The 23,772-nt window shown below is 46.5% G+C and overlaps 1 protein-coding gene across 2 annotated transcripts in view; it reads right to left on the bottom strand.

Annotated features, from left to right (window-relative positions):
• The window catches only part of CTNNB1 (catenin beta 1), a 19,648-nt gene extending 18,244 nt beyond the window's left edge, over nt 1–1,404 (bottom strand). For both annotated transcript variants that reach the window (XM_018561071.1, XM_018561072.1), the window contains exon 1: nt 1,097–1,404. The gene's annotated coding sequence lies outside the window, so the exon portion shown is untranslated. The remainder of the gene's footprint in view (nt 1–1,096) is intronic.
• Nucleotides 1,405–23,772: the final 22,368 nt, after the last annotated feature.

Genomic DNA, 23,772 nt, shown 5'->3' with positions numbered 1-23,772 from the left:
CCCCAGAAAAAGCCATCTTTAAAAAAAACAAAAAAAAAAAAAACTCTATAGGACTTTAGGGATATGGCATTACAAGCCATCAGCAGACAATAGAAAAAAAAGTTCAGGCCAAGACCTACAACTGAAAATAGGAACAGCAATCTTATAAAATACAAAGCAAAACAGAAGCCAATCACCTGATAAAACTTACACTGGGCTCAACTCAGAGCGGCCAAACTAGGATAAGGATCCTTATTAAATAAGGACAAAAACACCTCAATGAAATATAAAAAGACCAGCCACATGGCTGAAATAAGGATCACCACCCTTGTGATCCCATCTTTGTGAATTGATCCTGAAGACCAGTACACAGGACATTGGTGTCCCGTAGTAAACATCAGCACTACAATTTCGCAAATAAGAAAAGTGATCCATACTACAGGCGGTGAGGAAATTACACCAAGAAGCCAATCCGTTTTATAAACAAAAACGACCCAAAAACACACTTCTGACCCATGTGAAAGGCTATTCCAAGTTCTACATATTTACTGAGAAATTGGAGTCACTACAAGGCATCACATCTGCTTATGCAACAGAAGGGAAACATTGTAACCATTTCATAACACTAATACTGGATTGATAATCAGCCCTGAACTTCCTGGCCTCCCTAGGAGAGAGCAATGGGTGGCCTCCAGCAGAGGAAGTCATGGGCTGTGTTCCTCAATACACCATCGGATGGGCGAGGAGACGCAAGCAGCACGGCAGAGCATGCAGTTGGTGTTCCAAACGTTTGATCACATTGGTGGGCATTAGCTCACATGCGGAATGCATTGACCACCGAGACCGTTGAACTGAGATCATTTAAAAACACAAGACAATAATACAGCAAAACAGATAGGTCGTGTTCCCTATAGAGAGCATGCAGCCATCCACATTATAGCCCCCTGTAGAGTGTTGGCTGGGCGGTCGGCCACCCCCTGCACTGCATCAGTCGTCCAGTGTATAGGAGCTCCACACCCTGCTATGATGGAGGAGGCCACCCTGCCCGACCAAGAGGATGCCCGCTCCTATATGTACTATGACCCCCAATACCGGGCCACCCCCGCACTATACATACCGTATGCTCACGGTGTTCAGGCTCCGCTCGTTGAAAACAATGTCGTCCGGTGTTGGCCTCCTCCTCCTCCACCAACCCCCGTTATCCTTAACTCCCGTCCCACCTATAGGGGTGACGTCTCGTGTGGTGCTGTACCGAAGAGGTACGTAAGTCTCGCTGCAAATGTCGCCTTAAATCTCCGCGTTTTCTCTCTTCCCCCCGTGGCTGTCCGGCCAAGTGCACACCTCTGTCTTCACTCGCTCTCCACACCGCGACACACAGGCTTAAAATGGCGCCGTACACTCTAGTTTTATACCAGCAACCTTCGCCGGCTCCGTGTATCCCTCCGCCTGCCCCTACACGCAGAGGTAGGAAGAGAGCGCGGATGAGGAGGGGGCGGGGCCATGCGAAAAATAGTTCCGCCTACCTTAGTTTCTCACAGCTGATTGCTGCCGAGTAAAGCGTAGGTTAGCTCGTAGACATGGTGATCTGGGCTGAAAGTATTTTATTGCGGCGAGTTGTGGGAGGCTGGTGAGGGGGAAAACGGGCCAGGCTTGTGTGTGCATGCTAGTTCAGTGATATCTGAGACCTCTGCAGGAAGTGAACGGCGTTTTGTAGTATCCGCACTGCTATGGAAGTCGTTCTGTTACTTTGTAACGTGCATGTAGAAGAAGAGTACCGGCAGACACTGCTAACGGAGTGTGTTGTAGCAGTGAAGACATACGTGAATGATTGATGCCACTCGTGCTATTTTACATACATTAGGCAGCCTGTAATGCCAGAGAAAGCAGGTCCACGATGCTCATATCTCAGGTGAAGGGCGGAGGACGACTTTTCTCTACCGCCGCTCATTGTCAAGATTGGAGAGGCTGCGAGCCGGTGATGTGTCGAAAGTGCGAACTTATCGAGTTGTGGGACCGCATTACTTCCGGTTTCCTCAGAACTACGAGGTTTTTACACAAAACATGTTGTGCACGAGCGCCATCCACGGCATTGCCCTATAGACATAGACCACAGCAATAAAGTAATAAAATGATGTAGGATGACAGTAAGCCAGCACGTTCTTTATCTCCGGTGCCCCACTCAATATGGCCGCCGCTTGAGTGGGGCACCTGAGATAAAGAACGCGCTGGCTTACTGTCATCCTACATCATTTTATTACTTTATTGCTGTGGTCTATGTCTATAGGGCAATGCCGTGGATGGCGCTCGTGCACAACATGTTTTGTGTAAAAACCTCGTAGTTCTGAGGAAACCGGAAGTAATGCGGTCCCACAACTCGATAAGTTCGTAGTTTTGATCGATCACCGGCGGAATGATCCTGGACTCAGTGATGCGGCCCACGCACCTTTTCCCCGGGTTGGAATGTGAGCTGGAGGAAGGCTGAGCCAGAAACAAAGAGGGAGGGGGGTGGGGAGAACATTAACCCTTCCAAAGCCAAGAGAAACTTTTCCCTTGTCCACATCCAACTCTCAGTGATTTCAGATAAACAATGTCTGTAACTCCAGCCAACTCGCCTACATCTTTCTTCCTGGTTTTTGCTACATTCTGAGGTGCATCCTTGAAGGAATTCCCAGAAGGAGTTCCCAGTAACACTCTATAGAGCCCTGGTGGCCAACATGTGGCCCTTAGGTACTTGCTGGACAACCCCAATAGTTAGTAGTAGAAGCACTGAATTGTAAAGGTCTCATGTCCCCAATCTCCGACCCTCTTCTATACTGTATCTTTAAAACCTATCTCAAAGGAAACAAAATAGCTCCCCTTGTATTGGGGCTACTCCCGCACTGCAAGTGTTACCTGCTGGTTTATGTCTAGGGGTCCTATGTAAAGACTTTTACTTACCCGAACCCCTCTCCAGCAGGTTTCAGGACCGGCACCCGCAGCCCATCAGTTGGAGGCCCACTCACATACAGTGCGGGGTACATAAGGCCCCATTCCCACTGCGCGATATGCAAATCGCGCAACATCGCGAGATTTGCCGCGTTCAAGCTTGCATTGAGCAAGCTTGAATCGCGGCTAAATCCGCTCCAAAAAGGGTCCTGCTGTAGCGACACACGACCCGCGACAGCAGGACCCTTTGCCCCATTGGATTGCACTGGAGCGCGATATCGCGCAGTAATTTGCTGCGATATCGCGGGAATTACTGCGCGATAAATCGCTCAATGTGAACGGGGTCTTAGTGTGACGCTCTGTCTGCTCAGCTCATGACGTCATTGGTTGCCAGGAGCTGCGCGGGATGCTCTGGCTGGTGTCCCACTGAGCTCTTGGCAACCAGTGCCGTCAGTGAGCTGGGTGGGACCAGACAGAGAGCCACTTGTAGCCACAGCAGGGCTCTCTGTCCATCTAACACAACTGCCCCGCCCGCCACAAAGCGCCCATCCTAGCATTATCAGCAGCACCTGCCGCCACACAAGCCCCTCCCACATACCCCCTCCCTCTGCTGCCTCAGGCGGCATATTGGGTAGGGCCCGTCCTGAGTAGTGACATGATCACTGCGCTGTACATATCCTGTGCAGAGAACAGAGCTGTGGGAGGAACCCAGTAGGCTCCACCCACTACAGCTGCCTGAAGAAAACTCACTGAGGGGGCGGATACAAGACCAGTCACCCTGTACAAGGAGAGAGAGCAGCGGTGACTGGTCTTTATTACAGGAAACCCTTGCACAGTTTCTGCACCACTGTAGAGATATGTTAGAAATCAAAGCACACCTCACAAGTCTAAGAAAAAATACACAGGACCCTTGTATTTAGACAATATTTTCTAACCCATGATGCAATCATCTTTTAAAGCATATGATAAAGACTGCGGCAAGGCAGAATAATCACACGTATTGAAAACATAACACAGAATAAAACTCAGAGAGGGAATTTATGAAAACTGGAGCAGACAAAATCTGGATCAGCTGTGCATGGCAACCAATCAACTTCTCTGTTTATTTGTTAAAATCTTAACTGAACAAACTGAAGAGAGAAGCTGATTGGTTGCCATGGACAACTGCTCCAGTTTTGATAAATTCCCCCCATAAACTGTAATACGTGTAACGAGCTGAGCGATGAAGGGATGCCGCATCCGCTGGTTTAGTTGCACAATCTGTGTTATTCTTTGTCATGTCTGTACAGATCTGTCACACCAAAATACCATCAACACATTTTTACCAGCTCCCTTTCAGTCTGGGACAGCCAGCACGGTCTCATACTATGTGTATATGACTCATGGAAATGCATCCTGTAAAATGTGCACGCCACATACACCTGGATGTCTTCCGTCTGTCCGTCTAAGGCAGTTGTAGCCAAACTCCGGCCCTCCAGCTGTGGTGGAACTACAAATCCCATGAGGCATTGCAAGATTCTCACAGACATGACTCCCGGAGAGAGATGCATCATGGGATTTGTAGTTTCACCACAGCAGGAGGGCCCGAGTTTGGCTACCCCTGGTCTAAGGATACGTTTATTAGGCCGGGGCAAAGCTGAGTAAATATCAGATCTATAAAGTACCAACCTATAGCATAGAACAACTGAACCATTCACATTAATTTCAACATACACAGAAGGGAATTGATCAAAACTGGGGCAGCCAAAAACTGGGGCAGACAAAAACTGGGGCAGCTGTGCATGGCAACCAATCAGCTTCTCTCTTTCATTTTCAAATCTTAACTGAACAAACTGAAGAGAGAAGCTGATTGGTTGCCATGCACAGCTGCTCTAGATTTTCTTGCTCCAGTTTTTATATATTCCCCCCACAGTGTCACAGTTTAGGTGGAAGCAAATGAATTGCTCAGTTATTACATTCTTTAAGCTGGAAATCAAGGCACCAGAATAAAGGCGCAGGTCAGTGAAGGGACCCTCGCTACGTTTATCAAACATCCTCCATTTATAACAGTGAACGTTCCATAATTTAGGTCACATGACACTACTGGTCTGCTTCCTATTTCCCTAAGGCCCCGTTCACATTGAGCGGTTCGCAAATCGCGCGTTTGTCGTGCGATTTGCATTTTGCGCGATATCGCGCAAATGCTTGCATTGAGCATGCTTGAATCGTGGCTAAATCCGCTCCAAAAAGGGTCCTGCTGTAACGACACACGACCCGCGACAGCAGAACCCTTTGCCCCATTGAGAAGCATTGGAGAGCAATATCGCGCGGTAAATTGCGGGAATTACCGCGCGATAAATCGCTCAATGTGAATGGGGCCTAAAGGCTACAGCAGCTAATGTTGGCAATGCAGTGTAGTCACATGACTCTAGTAGTATACTGGCAGTCAGCATCTGTTGGCTGAAGGAGAAGTAGAGAGACAGTAACACTGGAGGCAGGGGCTGACTGGCAACTTTTAGCCCAGGGGGCAAGTACAACCTAGAGGTGAGGGTTATTAATTATTATTATTATACAAGATTTACATAGTGCCAACTGTTTGCACAGTGCTTTCCAATATAAAGGAAGACAGTACAGTCACAATACAATTCGGGGCTCTGCCCGTACGAGCTTACAATCTACTTCTAGTTCACGTTCTGAGCTGTTATGGCACCAAACGTGGCAGATTGTTATCATGGTGTCACCATTTAAACTCATAGGAAATGTTACCTGTTTGGGACAAAGGTTTGGTGTCCAGTATATTAAGGCACATTGGTTAGGGATAAGGATTGCTGCAGATGAAGGTAAAAATCAAATAGTGTATGACAACCAGTTTCAAAGTATGTGATACACTGTATTCGGCATCAGTAGACACAGAAAAGGTCATTAGGAGCATATTGATGAGTGAGGAGTGTATGGCCAGCTTAAAGGATAACTACCGTGTGAGGTGAGTGATTTCCACTCATCCTCATAGTTAGAGCCGACCTGTGACAAAGAAGCTGTCACAGGTCGGCTCTATTGAGCGGGAAGTGAGAAGAAACATGCAGCTGATCCGCTCATTTCCCAATCGTCCCCCTGCAGTGAGCGGTGACTGTCAGTCACGGCTCCCCGCAGGGATTCCCCCCTTTTCCAGTCCCCCAGCGTTGAGTGGAGGAACGGTCAGGGGAGGGGGCTCCATTCACACCGGGCTATTTGGGAATCTTGCAGCAAGAATACCAGGTTTCCTGTTTAGATGCGCCCACTGTACCCATTCAAGTCAATGAGAGGGTGACAGCGGGCACACCTGTAACTGGCAATCCGCATGTAATCCATGTGATATACAGGTGAAACTCGAATAATTAGAATATCGTGCAAAAGTAATTGCAGTAAGTGCTGCAAAAGGGGCCCAAACCAAGTACTGAGTACATATGCATGCTTGTACTTTTCAGAGGTCCGATATTGTTCTATGTACAATCCTTGTTTTATTGATTGCATGTAATAATCTACTTTTTTGAGGTTGTGGATTTGGGGTTCTTGGGGTTTTCATGAGCTGTAAGCCATAATCATCACAATGATGACAAATCACGGCTTGAACTATCTTGCTTTGCATGTAATGAGTCTATCTCATATATTAGTTTCACCTTTTAAGTTGCATTAGTGAAATAAATGAACTTTGAAGGATATTCTAATTATTCGAGTTTCACCTGTATTTACATAGGCTTTGGAATAGATCAGTGTGAACACAGGATAGATACGTTTACATGCGGACTGCCACTTACAGATGTGGGCGCTGTCACTTTGTACTTAACTTGAACAGATCTGAAAGGGGACACCTGGCATTCCTGCTGCAATTGTGAGGCAAACATGCTGCACATATCTCCCCCTGCTGTATTGGTGCTGGGAAGCCAATTCTAGCAGCAAATATTGTTTTTTAATTCACCAAACCTGAATCTTTCTTATCAGATATTTAACAATGCAATACCAAAAGTTTAACTGTTTTCTTATTTGCTTCTAAAATTCTTGCAGTGGCAAATGCTGGATGCTCAGTGCCTATTGACATAGGTGCACTCCCGGAACGACACCTCCCAAGAGCTCTTTCCTTAACCATAGTGTGTGGGCAGGCTATTGGTGGTCAAGCACCATTGTTTTGCTGGGACAGAAATCAATGTATGCAAAGTGGAGTTCTGTAGTCTAGGAGGCAGTGCTTGCAACACTGCTAAGGATTGCAGGCACTGTGTTGCCAGCTCAACCAAAAAGTTAGGAGCACTGCAGATTTCAGGCAGATTGAGTTATTTTTCAATACTTGCAGCACTTGTAAAGGGATAAAACGTGGAAATGCTACTTAGTTGTGTTAAGTTTTTAATTTACAATGTCTTCCCAGTAGACCATCACTAAATGTCAACAAGCTTTATTGACAGTCCTCCATTGGAGACGTTATAAGATTAGATCAAAACAGCCCCATCTCAGGGTAGGCAGCAGATGGTAAAGAGGGGGCTCCATAGGTTTTATTGGGCTGCTTGGAGAGTTAGTTAGTGTCCTGTGACCACTATGGTTACATGGCTCGTAAATACATTTCCCATACTAAATGGCTTTAGCTTCCCAAACACAAGCTGATTGCATATGTATTTTTAGATAATCTACCAATAATTAAAAGATAATTAAACCCTCACAGTTTTTTGCATGTATCTAAGGCTAGCAAGCAGCAGATATATGGAAAAACGTTTTTTTAGAAAAAAGTTACTAAATAGGTTTAAACTTACCTGTGTCTCCGCTGCGCGCTCCCGTCCGAAGATCTGAAGATTCTCAGGCGGCCGCAAAGCATGCGCATTAGAGATCTTCGGCCGGGAGACGGAGAGGGACACACCTTTTCCATCTGACCACAGAAAATCTGCAGATAAATTGTAAGGTGTGTGGGCAGCTTAAGTCAATGCACGCTGTCCGGCACAGACTCCGTGGGACACAGAAGACACAGCAGTCAGCGCTCGATCAGAGACTGGCACCAACGCTGGAGGGACTCCTGAAAATTACTAGAAAGAAGAAGATGATCGGATCAAGGGGCATTATTTAAAGGAGAACTATGGGGTAAGTGTTTTTCCCCATAGTTCTCCTAATGGTCACGGGAGGACACAAACTAGCGTTCTCCCGCCCGTTCTGCCAGTCAGCGCTGGAGGATCGGAGCGGGGAAGGGAATTCCTGCAGGGAGCCGTGAGTGACAGTCACGGCTCTCTGCAGGGACATGATCAAGAAGTGAACGAGCGACAGTATGTGTTCTCTCACTTCCCGATCTATTGAGCTAACGTGTGACCGTTTCATTGTCACACGTCGGCTCAAACTATGAGGATGAGTAATTTTCACTCACCTCATAGTTCTAGCCAACCTGTGACAATGAGACTGTCACAGGTCGGCTCAGTAGATCGGGAGGTGAGCTAACACATACCAGGTTCGCTCATCTCTCGATCCTGTCATGGCTCTCTGCCGTGACAGGGGGAGGGCTGGATTCCCCTCTCCCCGCTCCGATCTGCCAGCGCTGACTGGCGGAACGGATGGGGGAGGGGGCGGGTACAGATGGCTCTGCCTCTAGATAGGCAGAGCCAGCTGTCACTCACGCAGCTGGGCGGATCCCGTCATCTACGTCGGGATCCGCTCCGGCTGCGGCGTCTCAGTATACCGCGAGCTGTAGCTCGCGGTATACTGAGCTTAGCGTAACGGGAGGAAGCTAGTTTGTGTCCTCCCGTTACCCTAAGGAGAACTATGGGGAAAAACACTGACCCCATAGTTCTCCTTTAAGATACATCCTTAGACTCCAGCATGAGGGGGAGAAACATTTTTGTTTACTTTAATGTCACTTTAAGTCCTGTGTGAGTCAAAGTTAATTTCCTAGCTCACATGAAATACATTTACATGTTTATAGTTACACAACATATATATTTGATTAGATTGAGTTCTGCTTGAGGCATACCATTGACTGTAAGGATACTGTTTTGGGTGTACATATGCTTCCAACATGCTAGAAACCTCTCAGTATTCCTGTATGCCAACACTGTTTCACTGTAGACATCTGGCTGCAGCCACTTCCTGCTATGTTATTGTACACAGGAAAGAGAAAAGACTGATTTTGCTCGCAGTTCAACATATTAAAGTAAGAGATGGCAGTGTTCTGTGCCAGAACTGCCAGCTTCCTATTTCTGTACAGTAGCAGATTCCAGACTTTGTTTAAAGGAGAACGCTTCACCACGGCACGGTCCTCGAGATTGTGCGTTTGTTTTTGTTTTATTAATGAACAGAAGCAAAATCAATCTTTGCTTATTTTATTAAAGAAGATATACATTAGAATCTAGACATGGATAAAAGCATACTCCTAGGCCAAGCCTCTGTTTGTTTATATGAATAAGCTTTCTATTACAAGTATATGGCTAATACACTTCATACTGATGAACAGCTTTTACGTATGCATTTATCAGTTTTTTCTTTATATTCTGATTAGGCAAGGAGGGAACTCGATATCGCTTCATTATGTTAGACACATTTACATATTACTTTCTGCATTTATTTGCATTGTTCAGACCTTTGCACTTACAGACACAAGCATTTCTTTATACTGCATTTTCTATGTGTTGCTGTTCACTATACAGAGTCTGGGAAGGGAAGGATTTTATATATGCATTCTCATATGTGTTTACTTATGGGGAAGGGTTCATATTTGACCATTGTTAAAAAGCACATTTCAGAGCCAGCTGTACCCGCGCCCTCCCCCGTCCGTTCCGCCAGTCAGCGCTGGAGGATCGGGGAGGGGGGAATCCAGTCCCTCCCCTGTCACGGTAGAGAGCCATGACAGGATCGAGAAGTGAGCGAACGCCGGTATGTCACAGGTAGACTAGAACTATGAGGTGAGTGAAAAGCACTCACCTCATAGTTCTCCTTTAAGCTTCATTCCTTTCTTAGATTTAGGATGGGGAGAAAGATTACTGTGGAATATAACTGTAAAGGTCTGCTTTAAGTCAGGGTCATATCACCCCAAAGTACATGGATCTATGGGATCTGCTACCTTTTTTGCTGTACCACTGACTTCTGTGTAATGGCAAAGATTTCCATTAAAAAAACATGCATGTTAAAGCCAGATTCCTGCAAGAGTTCTTTCATGTCAACCCACTGCAACAGACTTTTAAACACACCTGCACTTTATTTCTAGTGCACCACAACACACATATACTGTAGTTCATATCCATGTATGCTGATGACATGGGGATGTGCTATAGAATGCCAATCAAAATGAATGACACCATAGTTCGTGCATTACCTTGAATTGGGGTAACATGCAGTAATCCTCACATTGCCACAGAGCAGAGGTGTGAATCCGGTTAATGTCTAAACCGCTGGCAACAAAAGTGAGCATACCCCTAAGGGAAAATGTCCAAATTGGGCCCAAAGTGTCAATATATTGTGTGGCCACCATTATTTTCTAGCACTGCCTTAACCTTCTTGGGCATGGAGTTCATTAAAGCTTCACAGGTTGCCACTGGAGTCCCCTTCCACTCCTCCATGATGACATCACGGAGCTGGTGGATGTTAGAGACCTTGCGCTCCTCCACCTTCCGTTTGAGGATGCCCCACAGATGCTCAATAGCGTATAGGTCTGGAGACATGCTTGGCCAGTTCATCACCTTTACCCTCAGCTTCTTTAGCAAGACAGAGGTCGTCTTGGAGGTTTGTTTGGGGTCGTTATCATGTTGGAATACTGTCCTGCGGCCCAGTTCTTGAAGGGAGGGAGATCATGCTCTGCTTCAGTATGTCACAGTACATGTTGGCATTCGTTGTTCCCCTCAATGAACTGTAACTCCCCAGTGCCGGACTGGGGAGTTACAGTAGGCAAGACACACTTGGACTGGACTGTAGGCAAGACACACTTGTACCTGGTTTCCGCCACACACGCTTGACACCATCTGAACCAAATACGTTTATCTTGGTCTCATCATACCACAGGACATGGTTCCAGTGATCCATGTCCTTAGTCTGCTTGTCTTCAGCAAACTGTTTGCAGGCTTTCTTTAGAAGAGGCTTCCTTCTGGGACGACAGCCATGCAGACCAATTTGATGCAGTGTGCGGCGTATGGTCTGAGCACTCATGGGCTGACGCCCCACCCCTTCAACCTCTGCAGCAATGCTGGCAGCACTCATACGTCTATTTCCCAAAGACAAGCCCTGGATACCATGCTGCACGAGCGCGCACTCAGGCACGTGTTCACGCAATGCAAAAATGTGAATGGGGACTCAATATGTAGTAGCGGCTGTAGCCATGTAAGACAGTAGCAATACCTGTAAATGACTCAAAGCCAGTCCGTGGTTTTAAAACATACCTATGAGCCACGCACTTGCTGAATCTGTCATGTATTGTACTTTTCAGCTGACTTTTAATGGAAATAGTTATAGCTACATTTCCAGGAAGAAATCCATTTATGCTGTAGTCAAGACAATAGTGGATTTCTAATTAACCCTGATGCCAATATAATTAAGTGAGGTGTGTGACTACATCTTGCCACAGCAACTAGCTGCAAGTAAAGATGTCTGTCAATGCAGATCTTACGCTATGGCATGATTAAGTGAAGAAAACTTTGTTACACAAGTTTTTATAGGCAGTAAACTCATATTTTTGAGTCCAGCAGATGGCAGTTAACTGGTCACTGTTAAAGAGCGTGATCAATCTAACAATCAAATTGCTCTGATCACTATTGTCCCCCTCTTCAAGTCTTTATAGAAGTGCCTTGCCACCAAATGCCTTCTTAAATTCGATGTGAACTCTAACCGAATGACATATAGTTTGATAAAGTACTATGTATGATAAACAACTGCCATACAAATACTTGTTTTCACCTTTCTTTCATCCTTTGTTGCATCACTATCTGCATGGAGTTTGCATGTTCTCCCTGTGCTTGTGTGGGTTTCCTCCTGGTACTCAGGTTTCCTACCACACTCCAAAGACATGTTGTAAGGTTAATTGGCTCCTGTCTAAATTGGCCCTGTATGTATGTGCAAAAGGGACCTTAGATTGTAAGCTCCTTGAGGGCAGCGACTGATTTCAATGTGCACTATGTAAAGCGCTGTGTAAATTGTCAGCGCTATATAATTACCTGTAATAAATTTTAGTACTGCTGCACCTTCTTCTTGCATCCAGTGATGGCCACATGGCATTTTCCAGGGTGAGAACAATGTGTGTTGAAATGGCCACTTTTCATTGGAATACCGGGTGACAACACATGAGCACAACTGGGACGTAGGGACAAAGTGTTGTCACTCTATAGCAGGACGTGCCCGAGGAAGGACTTTCATTGCAGAATCACCAGCTTATACATTAATGATAGCTGCAGATTTATAAATATTGAAAATGACTAAACTTAATGCTTATATGAGATTTTAGTGATTGGGCTGAAATAAACTTTGAATCTAAAGGAACCTCTAAAGTTTAAAATGAATCATCATTGTAAAGCTGGCCATACTTTATGTGAATTTCGGCCAGTTCTTCAGGAACCGTCCGAAATACGCACAATAGGTGCCGCTGTCAGCACCCCTTTAGCCGGTGTTCTGTCGAAACATCGAATTAATTGAAATCTCCAATTCCGCCACGTCCGGAGACTTGCCAGTAGTATTGGACAAGATGGTGCTAGTGCACGTGCTCCAGTTTCATAACGCTCGTGGAGTTCTTCAATTCCTGTCACAATCAGTGAAACCAGTGTGTCTGCGCAGCCACCCGATAGCACTATCGAATTGCCAAATTCCCATCAGTGCGCCTGCGTGGCCACCCTTTAGCACTATCGCGTCCCCCAATTCTCGTCAGTGCACCTGCGTGGCCACCCATTAGCAATATCGTGTTCCCCAATTCTCGTCAGTGCGCCTGCGTGGCCACCCATTAGCACTATCGTGTTCCCCAATTCCCGTCAGTGCGCCTGCACGGCTTCACAATCAGTGAAACCAGTGCGCCTGCGCAGCCACCCGATAGCACTATCGAATTACCAAATTCCTGTCAGGGCGCCTGCGCGGCCACCCATTAGCACTATCGAGTCCCTCAATTCCCGTCAGTGCGCCTGCGCGGCCACCCAATAGCACTATCGAGTTCCCCAATTCCCATCAGTGCGCCTGCGCGGCCACCCATTAGCACTATCGAGTCCCTCAATTCCCGTCAGTGCGCCTGCGCGGCCACCCAATAGCACTATCGAGTTCCCCAATTCCCGTCAGTGCGCCTGCGCAGCCACCCATTAGCACTATCGAGGCCCCCAATTCCGGTCAGTGCGCCTGCACGGCCACCCAATAGCACTATCGAGTTCCCCAAACCCCGTCAGTGCGCCTGCGCAGCCACCCATTAGCACTATCGAGGCCCCCAATTCCGGTCAGTGCGCCTGCACGGCCACCCAAAAGCACTATCGAGTTCCCCAAACCCCGTCAGTGCGCCTGTGCACCACCCGATAGCACTATCAAGTTCTACGTCACCGGACATGATGTATTTGGAGATTTCGACGAATTGGCATTGTCGACAGAACACCGGCATCCCTTGATCAGCTGATCTAAGGAGCCACTCAGTCAAAAAATATTTGAACAAACAGAATCGGCAGCCAATGTGCTGCCACCTCTGTTCGGGTATTCTGACAGCGGCTGCCGGTTACAAAGGAAATTCCTCGATCAACGCTCATAAGCATTGACGGAGGAGTCTGTTCTATTTTGGTTTTCATTTAGCCCGCGAGTTGAACAGAAGAAATAGAACCGTGTATGGCCAGCTTTAGCCTGAAAAACGTTTTGTCAGATTCTTGAACGAGCAACAGATTGCTGCTACTGACATTTTAGTCATAATAAGCATGCAAGCTACATACCCAGAGAAGTCACGTATGCGTAGTCACGCATTCAGTCCAGAGGACGGTGCTCTGCTTTTTCTTTTTATTCAATGAGCTGATACACACAACACATGAGGTAAGTTCGGGAGCAGACAGATATCATGCTGGCTGAATATTAGGTTGTCTTTTCAGAATTCCTGGAACCATTAGTATGCGGGCATCATGAATCAGAGCTAATTGCATTTCATTTGCTTCTGGCAGGGGTGCAATTTGGGAAACAGCAGGAACACCGGCTCAAGGTGGAAGCATGGTGGATAGGCGGGGAGGGTGCTACACCATCACGGTGGGAATGGCTCTATGAATCTGGCTAGCAATGGAGCACAGCTGTATTTTAATGACATCACCACAGTATTAGAGATATATAGCATGCAATGCAGACCAGGATAGAATATCTTTTCTAACTGGACAGAAAGGAGTGTAGACTGTTAGTTGTTACAGCATAGTATGTCTTATGTATACAAAATCTGAATGGACTGCTCTGTATTATAATCAATGTCTTTCTCCGTCATGCTGCAGATGTATGGGAATTGCCAGTTACTATAGGAAACAGAACGATGTTCCTTCGGTATCCACATGACATTTATAAATGGCACCCCTGGCTCAGAGCCATTGCTTCTTGTTTGAAACATCAATAAAGGACATTTTAAAGCTCATATCTAGGCAAAACATTTAATGTGGACAAGGGTTGGACCCTCTGTCAAGTTTATATTAATGTTTGTGTCCCCATTGGTGAGATTCACCCTCTCTACTTGTATTGATGAATATTACCACGGAGAATGAAAGTGATGGGGAATCCAGTCGTAGTCAGAACAAACGTGGAAATCTTCCAACGGGGAAACCTAGCTAAGAGGGAGGTTCTTTTAAATTAGGAAGATTTGCTGTAGGTTCCTGTTGCATCTCCTGGACAGGAAAGGAATGTGACCAATGGTACACAGACAAATAAAAAACCCGGACCAGTTTTTAAAGCTTAAAAGAGAACTATGGGGTAAGTGTTTTTCCCCATAGTTCTCTTAAGGGTCATGGGAGGACATACCAATTAGCGAGTAACGGAAGTCCAATTCAGGAAGCCAGGTTGCTTGTAATGGCTCGATCGGTATCGGTGAGCCGGCCACAATGCGATGCAGTGCGTAATGGCCACAACGCACTGCATCTGGTGTGAACGGGCCCTAAGCCTATCTCCAGGAAAAAAACAAAAACAAATATATCCTTGGATTGGGGCTGCCCCTGCATTGCAAGTGTTTATTGTCTATGGGAGCTGTGTTCTGAGGACTTTTACTTACCTGAAAAAATCCCTTAGCATCTAAGACCGGCGCCCATGTCTTTATATGTCTCCCCTGGACATATATGAACAGTTAACTGCAGTGCATGCCTACCACACTATAAGGATAAATAGGCTTTAACCCTTTAAATATAGGATGTGCTTGGAATAAGTTTGAATGTCCTTCAATGCGCTAGTTTTTGTATCATGACTTCTCAGAGGAAAACAAACAACAAAAAAGAAACAATAACAGCTGAACCTGGAAATATAATGTAAGGTGTGGCTGTTTAACACCTACTCTATGTGTGTGAATGACAACCCCCACCCCCACAGCGTGGGCAAGGTCACACAACATGCCTCGGGACGTCCCAGCAAATCATTACACCATTGTTTACTTTATTAGCCTGCTAATCTTTGGCTTGCTGGAATGTTTCTGCGGGAGACAGGCTGATGCACCCGATTCCCCGAGCACGCCATCTTCTCCACACTTCGCCAGTCAAATATTGTACAGTCTGTGTTTGTAATAGATAATAAAGCCCAGAGGAAAGAGTGACGAAGTCAGACAGTATCAGTAACTTGAGCTCCCCGCCCCCAACCCCCTTCTTCTCCTGAACAATGGTGACGACACAGACGGCCTAGAGCTGACTGGAAGCCGCAGCCAGCAGTATTGATGCTGAGCGAAAAGGCGCCGAGTGAGTCATGTGACCACGCCCTGACTGGCTGCTCTCTGAGGGGGTGGAATGTACAGTAATGGCTCCTCCACCACACCAGAGCTGTTCGCTGGTTTCGGTGTCATGGGGCACAACTGTGTTTGAACTCTTTTTTTTTTATTGTGCTCTAGGAATGTGAATGTCTGTTCCAGTTGCCGTCTTTCTTAGACAGTGAAAGAGCAGTGTAAATAACGTGTGTGCACAGAAGTTACAGCAGGGAATGTATCAAAAGTGCAGCAGACAGGATGAGGAGCAGTTGCCCATGGCAACTAATCAGCTTCTTTTCAGTCCGTTAAAAGACTTTGTTCACGCCATCTACAGACCAGATCTGGATTTGTTTCTGAAAACGCAGTCATGTGTGTTTTTGTCAGATTTGTGATGTGCTCAGTATCTACTTTCTAGTGCATTTGTATGTGTTTTGTTGCATTCCAGACCAGAGAAAATAGTGCATGCAGGCCTTTTTTTTAAGTGTTCTGAAACAATGCAATTGTCTGACCTAGCCTCACTTTTTACCATATGAATGAATGGGGATGTGATTTCAGACCAGAGAAAAAAAAATTATATTCTGGAACTGGTCCAGACATGGTGTGACATGGTATATGGGCCCAAAAAGATTGGTTGCCAGAGTTGTCACCCAGTGGCACGTTATTACACACGTGTGTAATGCCATCATGTGCACTTAACTGTCTGCGGCCATCTTGGTGATGGACGCCAGCAGAGAGGAGGGGGATGTCACCCGGTGGGATAAGCTATGCCGCCGGGTCCCCTCCTCTCTCAAGCAGGAGTCGGGCTCTCAGTCCTTGACCAAGTGCCTGACTTTTCAGAGGGGGGTGGCACCAAAATGACTGTCAGTCATTTTGGTGTCACCCCCCTTGTGGCGCCACTGCGATGGGGTAAGGTATGCCCCTGGGTCCCCTCCTCTCTTGATGGATATTGCACTTTGCAATAGCCAATAGCAAACTAGCTATTGCACCCGCCCTCTGCTGCTTTCAATCAGCAGAAGAGGACCTCATAGAAAAATTCAGGTCCCCCTCTGCTGATTGACAGCAGCAGTGGGCGGGTGCATTACCTAGTTTGCTTTTGGCTATTGCAAAGTGCAATAGCCAATAGGAATCTAGCTATGCATTCATATGCCTTTTTTTTTTCCCTTTTCTGACTGACGGTCGGGTCGCGGCTCCCGATGTCAGATAAACCTTTCCGGGAGGAAGTGCTTCTCTCCCGGGCGGCCGGGAGCCGCTATCTAATAGCGGGAGACTCCCGGAGCGTCCGGGAGTGTTGGGACGACTGCATAGTGAATGTGGTGAAGATTCACTTTGCATTAAATGCCCAATCCCATTGCTGCGTGCACGTGATTGAATGATGGGAGTCAGCAGAGCTTCCCTTGGAAAGTGGAAGTTGACTTTGGTAAGAGCTTGTTTGCACTAAGTGTGGTAAACTGCGCTTTTCTACACTAGAACAATGCAGGTCACCACCAGGGCACGGAGAAAAACAGTGGGGGGAATTCATAAAAACTGGAGCGGACAGAAGCTGGAGCAGTTGCCCTTGGCAACCAATCAGCGTCTATCTTTTTTTACTCAACTAACTGAAGAGAAAAGCTGCTTGGTTGCTACAGGGAAATGTTCCAGATCCATCTGCTCCAGTTTTGATAAATTCCCCTCACAGCGCAAAGTACCACCCATATACCGCGTAATAGCCCACACCGGAAAACGGTCAGGGCTAGTGTGAACGGTCACTCGGGGCCATGTAGTCTCCATTAGGAGCTTATGTGACAGGGTGACAACACAGTAGGGCAACTGGGAAACAGGAATGCCTGAACAAAACCCTTCATGACAGGATCACCAGATATTTTTTAACACTGTCGGCTTTACAATAGAAGCGATTCTGGTGACTCAGCTGTCGCCAGATCGCTTCTACGGGCCAGTAAATTGCGCCCCCCCCACCCGATACCCCGCTTTGTTTCCCGTGCTCCGTTGTCCCTCCTACGGCCCAGGACTGGCTTCTCTGGTGTCAGTTGGAAGCTGGGGAGGAGATCGGCGAACGTCCGTTCACCAAACTCCTCCCCGTACTATGGGATCGGGAGTGATGCAGATTACATCACTTCCTGTCCCTGAGCTGCCATTGTTTGGCTCCTGAAGCCCAGCTATAAGCTATTGAAGTGTGATCTGCACTGCAATAGCTTATTCTAAGTGTAAGGCCCCATTCACACTGAGCGACATGAAAATCACCCGATTTTCCATGAGCGTTATTGAGCGACTTTTTCCTATTGGGCTGTATACAATCAGGAGCAAAATCGCTCGAAATCGCTCGAAAAAAGGGTCATGTAGGAGCGACAAGCTACAGCGACGAGCTACAACCGATTTTGAGCGGCGAGATGTGAACAGCTCCATTGAAATGGATTGGAGAAGCTACATAGAGCGATATCATGTGGAAATATGAGCGATATCGCTGCAAAAATCGCGCGATAAATCGCTCAATGTGAATGGGGCTTAAAGGTGATACTAGAGGTCTTTGGACCGCCAGCATCACCTTAAAGAGGACCTGTCGCCACCAATCTGCTATCACAGAGCCCCCCTATGTGATAGCAATTGAAGTTAAAAAACAACAAAACAGTTTTAAAAATGAATATTAAATGAAATAAATGTAAAAATTATTTTAAAAATGTTAAAGTCCCCCGCCCCTGCAAGAACGCGGGTCTTCGAGTTAACACACGTCGGGTGTGCCTACGTATGAAAATGACGATCGTGCTACACATGTTGGGTATCGTCGCGCACACCGGAGTGAGAGCAATCATTCTAAGGCCAATATTTACGTGTATCTCTAAACTGATGAGCTGTGGGGGCTTTTAAAGCGTCGTCTATGGACTTTTTGGGGTACTGAAATTTGTCGCAGTTTCACGGATGCACACAATTCCTAACCTGGACATGTTGGGTATCTATGTACTCGTTGTAACTTCCTCTTTTATATTCTATAAAAAAAATCGGTATTTTATTGTGTTGTGGAGCATTTAGGTGCATTTTTCACTAATTTGTGGGGTTTGATAAGGAGTTGCGCTAATATCGTGCAATATAAATATGTGCAACTGCCACCATTGTATTCTACAGGGTCTTAGCTTTCAGAAAATATATCATCTTTGGGGGTTTTAAGTAATTTTCAGGCCTAAAATTAGGATTATAACGTGTAAACAAAAAATGGAAAGAAAAAAAAAGGCCTCAGTCATGAAGGGGTTAAATGAAAGCTGCAACTTTAAAAGGATGACTCTTGAAATGTTATAAATATGTTAAAGCTAAAGTCCTTTCACCCTTTCACTGCCACCGCTGCCAAGCTTTTGTCGGCGGCAGCAGGGCCCTGGTCATTATAGTGGGATTGTTTACATGGCATCAGCAGACTCCTGGTTTTCTGATACAGGTAATTTGCTTTTAGGGGTCATTCACACGGGTGTGCATGCTGTGCTGAGACCCGATCCCGGGAGGGACAGGCGCTGCGTCTTATTGCGTGCAGCTGCCTGTGCCTCCCTATGCGGGCACTTATGCGGGTTCAGGTCTGCGTGTGACTGCGTGCAGACGCATCCTCCCGTAGGGAAGTACAGGTCACTGCATGCAATTACACGCAGTACCTATCCCTCCCACGACCGGTTCTCAGCATAGCGGGCACGCCCATGTGACTGACCCCTTACAACCTGCAAATGGTGCCCCCCCACTGGACTACCCCTGCCATGTATCCCAGCTTACCCAGCCCTTCCGGGTGCCTGGAACGTCCATGGCAGGTCACCTAAAACCGCCCCGATATCACGATATTTTGCGCATGCGCGGTACTGGTGCGGCTTTAGGTGACGTCTCTCAGCTCCCGGTTAACCTCTCGTCCTGGAAAGTCGGACAAACCCGAGAGAAATACACCACAGTAAACAAAATGGAAATAATTTAATGTTCCTTGGGCGGCCCGGTACCATTTGATCCACGGACCGGTACCGGTCTACGGGCCCGGGGGTTGGGGATCACACTGCTATACAGTGTATTAGAGGTGCACCGAAATTGAAATTTTAAAACCGAAACCAAAATTTAAAAAAAATGTCAGGCTGAAACCAAAACCGATACAGAAAATGTTTTTTATTTTTTCAAATTTTTTTTTTAAATAATCTAATCAGGGATGCGCCGATGTATCGGCAGAAAAATGGCACTTTTGGCATTATGGCAAAAGTGCCATTTTCGGCCGATATGTTTCGTTGGCCGATATATCGGTGCATCCCTACACTGTATAGGACGTGATGATTCACAGGACCTTAGGCCACTGGAGCGGAGGGGGAGCAAGGCTGCTGGGACTGGTCAGAGCAGCAAGCTGGGATCGTGGTTCAGGTGGGTATATCTTTTGTTATTTTAACTCCCTAGGCAAAGCAAGCACTTAACCCTTGCAGTGCAGGGGTAGCCCCATTGCAAGGGTTAAGATTTGATTTGGCCGGAGTTCTTCTTTAAATCCAATCATATCTATGAAATGTGAATTTTAATGGGCATTTTCAGTTGCCAAATTTACATTGAAATAGTCTTACAAGTTGGAATAGTTTTGTTTTATGGGAGGTTCTAGCATGTGTGGTATTATTGAGCAATCTTTAACTAAAAGTTGTAATTAAAAGGCCGGCCGGGAGCTTCTTGAATGTGAGTGGGCATTTTCAGACGTCCTCGCCCATCCCGCTCGTGCGAGCCGTGGCGCACACGAGCAGGAAAACTGCTTAAGGCCCCATTCACACTGAGCGACACTTACCACGAGCGGATTTCCGCGCGGTCGGGATAGCGCGACTGTGCGGGCGACGATCGTGCGACCTTCACCGTCGGGCGCAATGCAAAAAGAGAAGGATTGCGTGACATCCGCGGAAAAAAGGCTCCTGCACAAGCGACAGCAACGAGCGACAGGCGACATGGAGCTGTAAAATAGAACAGCTTCATTGAAAATCATTGGACGAGCGTCTTCTCGCGATATCGCGGCCGAAATCGCGCGATTAAACGCTCAGTGTGAATGGGCACTAAATTGTGAACAGAGAAGTGATGACTGTTTACATACAAGCTATAGAGCCACTGGATCGCTTGTATTATGCATGTGGGCGTGCGCCCCCCTCCTCCGCTGCCACAGATTCCAAATTCTGCTATGCAGCTCTGTCACTGGAGATCAGAGGTAGATCATTACACAATCTCCCTCTGATCTCTCCTCCGTCCTCTGAATGCAGGAAGTGATGTATATTCCGCATTCAGCTGTCATTCTGTGGCTTTTGTAGCTGGAGAGAAGCTGGTGAAGCAGATCTCTGCTTCATCAGCTTCTTTGGGGGTCCCTAGGTGACATTAGGGGTCTTAGAGACCCCTGATGTCTCCATAAAGAGAACCTGTGTGTGTAAATTGGCTATCACACAGGGGGTTTGATATCCCCCATGTGATAGCAAAAAAATAAAAAAATGAAAGTCACATAAAAATTATATTTTAGAAAAGCATATACACACACAAACATGCGTCGGGTGCACCTATGTGTGAAAATGACGATTGCGCCACACATGTTACATATCGCCGCGAACGTCGCAGTGAGAGTAATAATTCTAGGGCCATCAATCACTGATAACACTAAACTGATAAGCGGTAAAAGCTTTTAAAGCGTCGCTTATGGCCAATTTCGGGTATGTTAGTTTTTTGCAACTTTGCAGGTGCACGCAATTTTAAAGCTGGACATGTTTGGTGTCTATTTACCCGACGTGGCCCCGTCTTTTATATTTTACCATTTATTTGAGTAAGAATAAATGTTTTTTAACATAAAGTAGGCAAAACAGTTTTAAAAAAAAACATTTCAGTACTTTTTTAGTTATATAGTAAAAAATAAAAACCGCAGTGGTGATTAAATACTAGGGATGCACCAATACCGATACTAGTATCGATATCGTTGCAGATACCGAGTATTTTTGCGAGTACTCGTACTCGCCCAAATGCTCCGATACCTAGCATGAGTACTTCCTGTATCGGGAAGCCAGGGAGCGCATCATTACACGCTGCCCGGCTTCCCGATTGGCCGGGAAGCGGCTCCATGCTCCCTCGTCACTTGTGATGAGAGAGCATGGAGCCGACTTCCCGGCCAATCAGGAAGCCGGGCAGCGTGTAGTCACGTGCTGCCTGGCTTCCCGATTGGTCGGGAAGCTGGCCAATCAGGAAGCCGGGCGCCGTGTATTGACGCAGCGCCCGGCATTCTGATTGGCCTGGGAAGCCGGCTTAATGCTCCCTCGTCCTCTCATGACGAGGGAGCATAGAGACGGCCTCACGGCCAATCAGAAAGCAGGACGCCGCGCTTCCATGATTGGCCAGCAAGACGGCTCCGGCTGGGTACCGGAGGAAGGCCGTTCCTGGCTGGAGAGGCCCCGGGGATGACAGGTTGGACATGCCGAGGTGAGAGGGGACAGCCTGGGACGGCTTTCTTAATTGGGAAGCCGGGTGGTGAGTCATTACACGCCACCGGGCTTCCCGAATGGGACTTTCGGTAATTGGTATTGGCGAGTACCGAAAAAAAATTATCGGTACTCGGTACCAAAATACCGATATCGGTGCATTCCTATGAAAAAAAGTGATATAAAATTAATTTCAGTACAGCGTTGCATGACGGAACAAATGTCCATCAAAGTACCGCAGCGCTGAATACTGAAAAATGGCCTGGGCACGAAGGGGGTGTAACACCACGGTCATCAAGTGGTTAAACTATTATAGCACCAGAAATAATCCCAAACACTAGAATCTCCTATAACACTGAAAGACAATAAGATAAAGTTCACTTATTCGATTTGTGCCCACTGCAAGGGTTAAGCTTTGATTTGCCTGGAGTGCATGGAAGAGATGAACATTAGCCTAGATAGTAAGACACAATGAAGGTGCTGTCTCGTGCCACGAGGAAACGTGAGTGAAGACTTGTGCATTGGGACTATTCAGCTGTCTAGCTTTGCCCTGGAGTCCAGGGATCTCCTCATTGTCTCCAGGATAGACATTTCCCTCTAATTTCCTAGCGTTGCTGGGAATGCTGCTCTCTAATTATACATCCAGTATACAGTGTCAGCGCGGCCTTGTTATAAATGGCCATTGAGTGTTTAGATCGATGTGGAATGGATGATCAAGTCTGATCCAGGCTGAGTGGTGAGGGCTCGAGTTGTCTTCTGAGACCTGATCTTTCTGTCTCAGGCTCTTCAACTTGGAATTTGTCTTCTGGTTATGTCTGGCTAATCAGTATTGAATCAGGAGTTTGTGCATGATGCAGGGTGGGCTGTCACAAATTCCTGGAAACAAAGTAGCAATGAGTCACGGCATAGAGTTTCTCAAACTGTGATAATGGGCAGACAAGTGGTTTCATTGTTAGTAAACGCAACTTAGCTTGAAAACGGATGTTACAACTCTGTTTACAAGAGGCGTTATTGGGATCAGTATCAAGCAGTGTTCATGACGGAAAAATACACAATCTGCTTGTTCATAGATTTGATCAGATTTAAAGTGACATTAAAGGCTGACTTTTTTTCCGCCTCAATGCTGCTTTAAGTCCCCATTCACACTAAGCGACACTTACCTCGAATGGATCCGTTAGCCCGGGATAGCGCGACTGTGCAGGCGACGTTCCGGCGACGATCACCGTCGGGCTGCATGCAAAAATAGAACCTGCCGCCCCAAGGCCAGGTTCCGCAATGCGCCCCTGCCCGCCAACCGAACCCCTCCTCCCCAAATCAACGGAGAATGGCAACCGGGTGGCAGTGTTAGTTCTAATTTTTTTGTTTCTTTATTTTTTCTTACTTTTTTTAATCACTTTTTTTATTTTTATTAATTTTTTAAATTTTTAGCTTGTCGTTTACTTTTTATTTTTTTTATAATTTTCTATGTTATTATTGTTTATTTTTTAGAATGATTTTCCTATTATTTGTGACATTGCCGCAATCACTTGTTAACGAGCGAGCGTATTCCCCACACTACATTTAGTCCTGCCTTCCCAAAGCAGGACTAAATGTAGAAGGCAACTTACCGCCTGGCGCCCGGAA

Source organism: Nanorana parkeri, unplaced genomic scaffold (assembly GCF_000935625.1).
Source record: "Nanorana parkeri isolate BGI_ZX_2015 unplaced genomic scaffold, ASM93562v1 scaffold498, whole genome shotgun sequence".
In the NCBI taxonomy this organism is placed as follows: domain Eukaryota; kingdom Metazoa; phylum Chordata; class Amphibia; order Anura; family Dicroglossidae; genus Nanorana; species Nanorana parkeri.
This window is presented reverse-complemented; position numbering and strand designations above follow the sequence as displayed.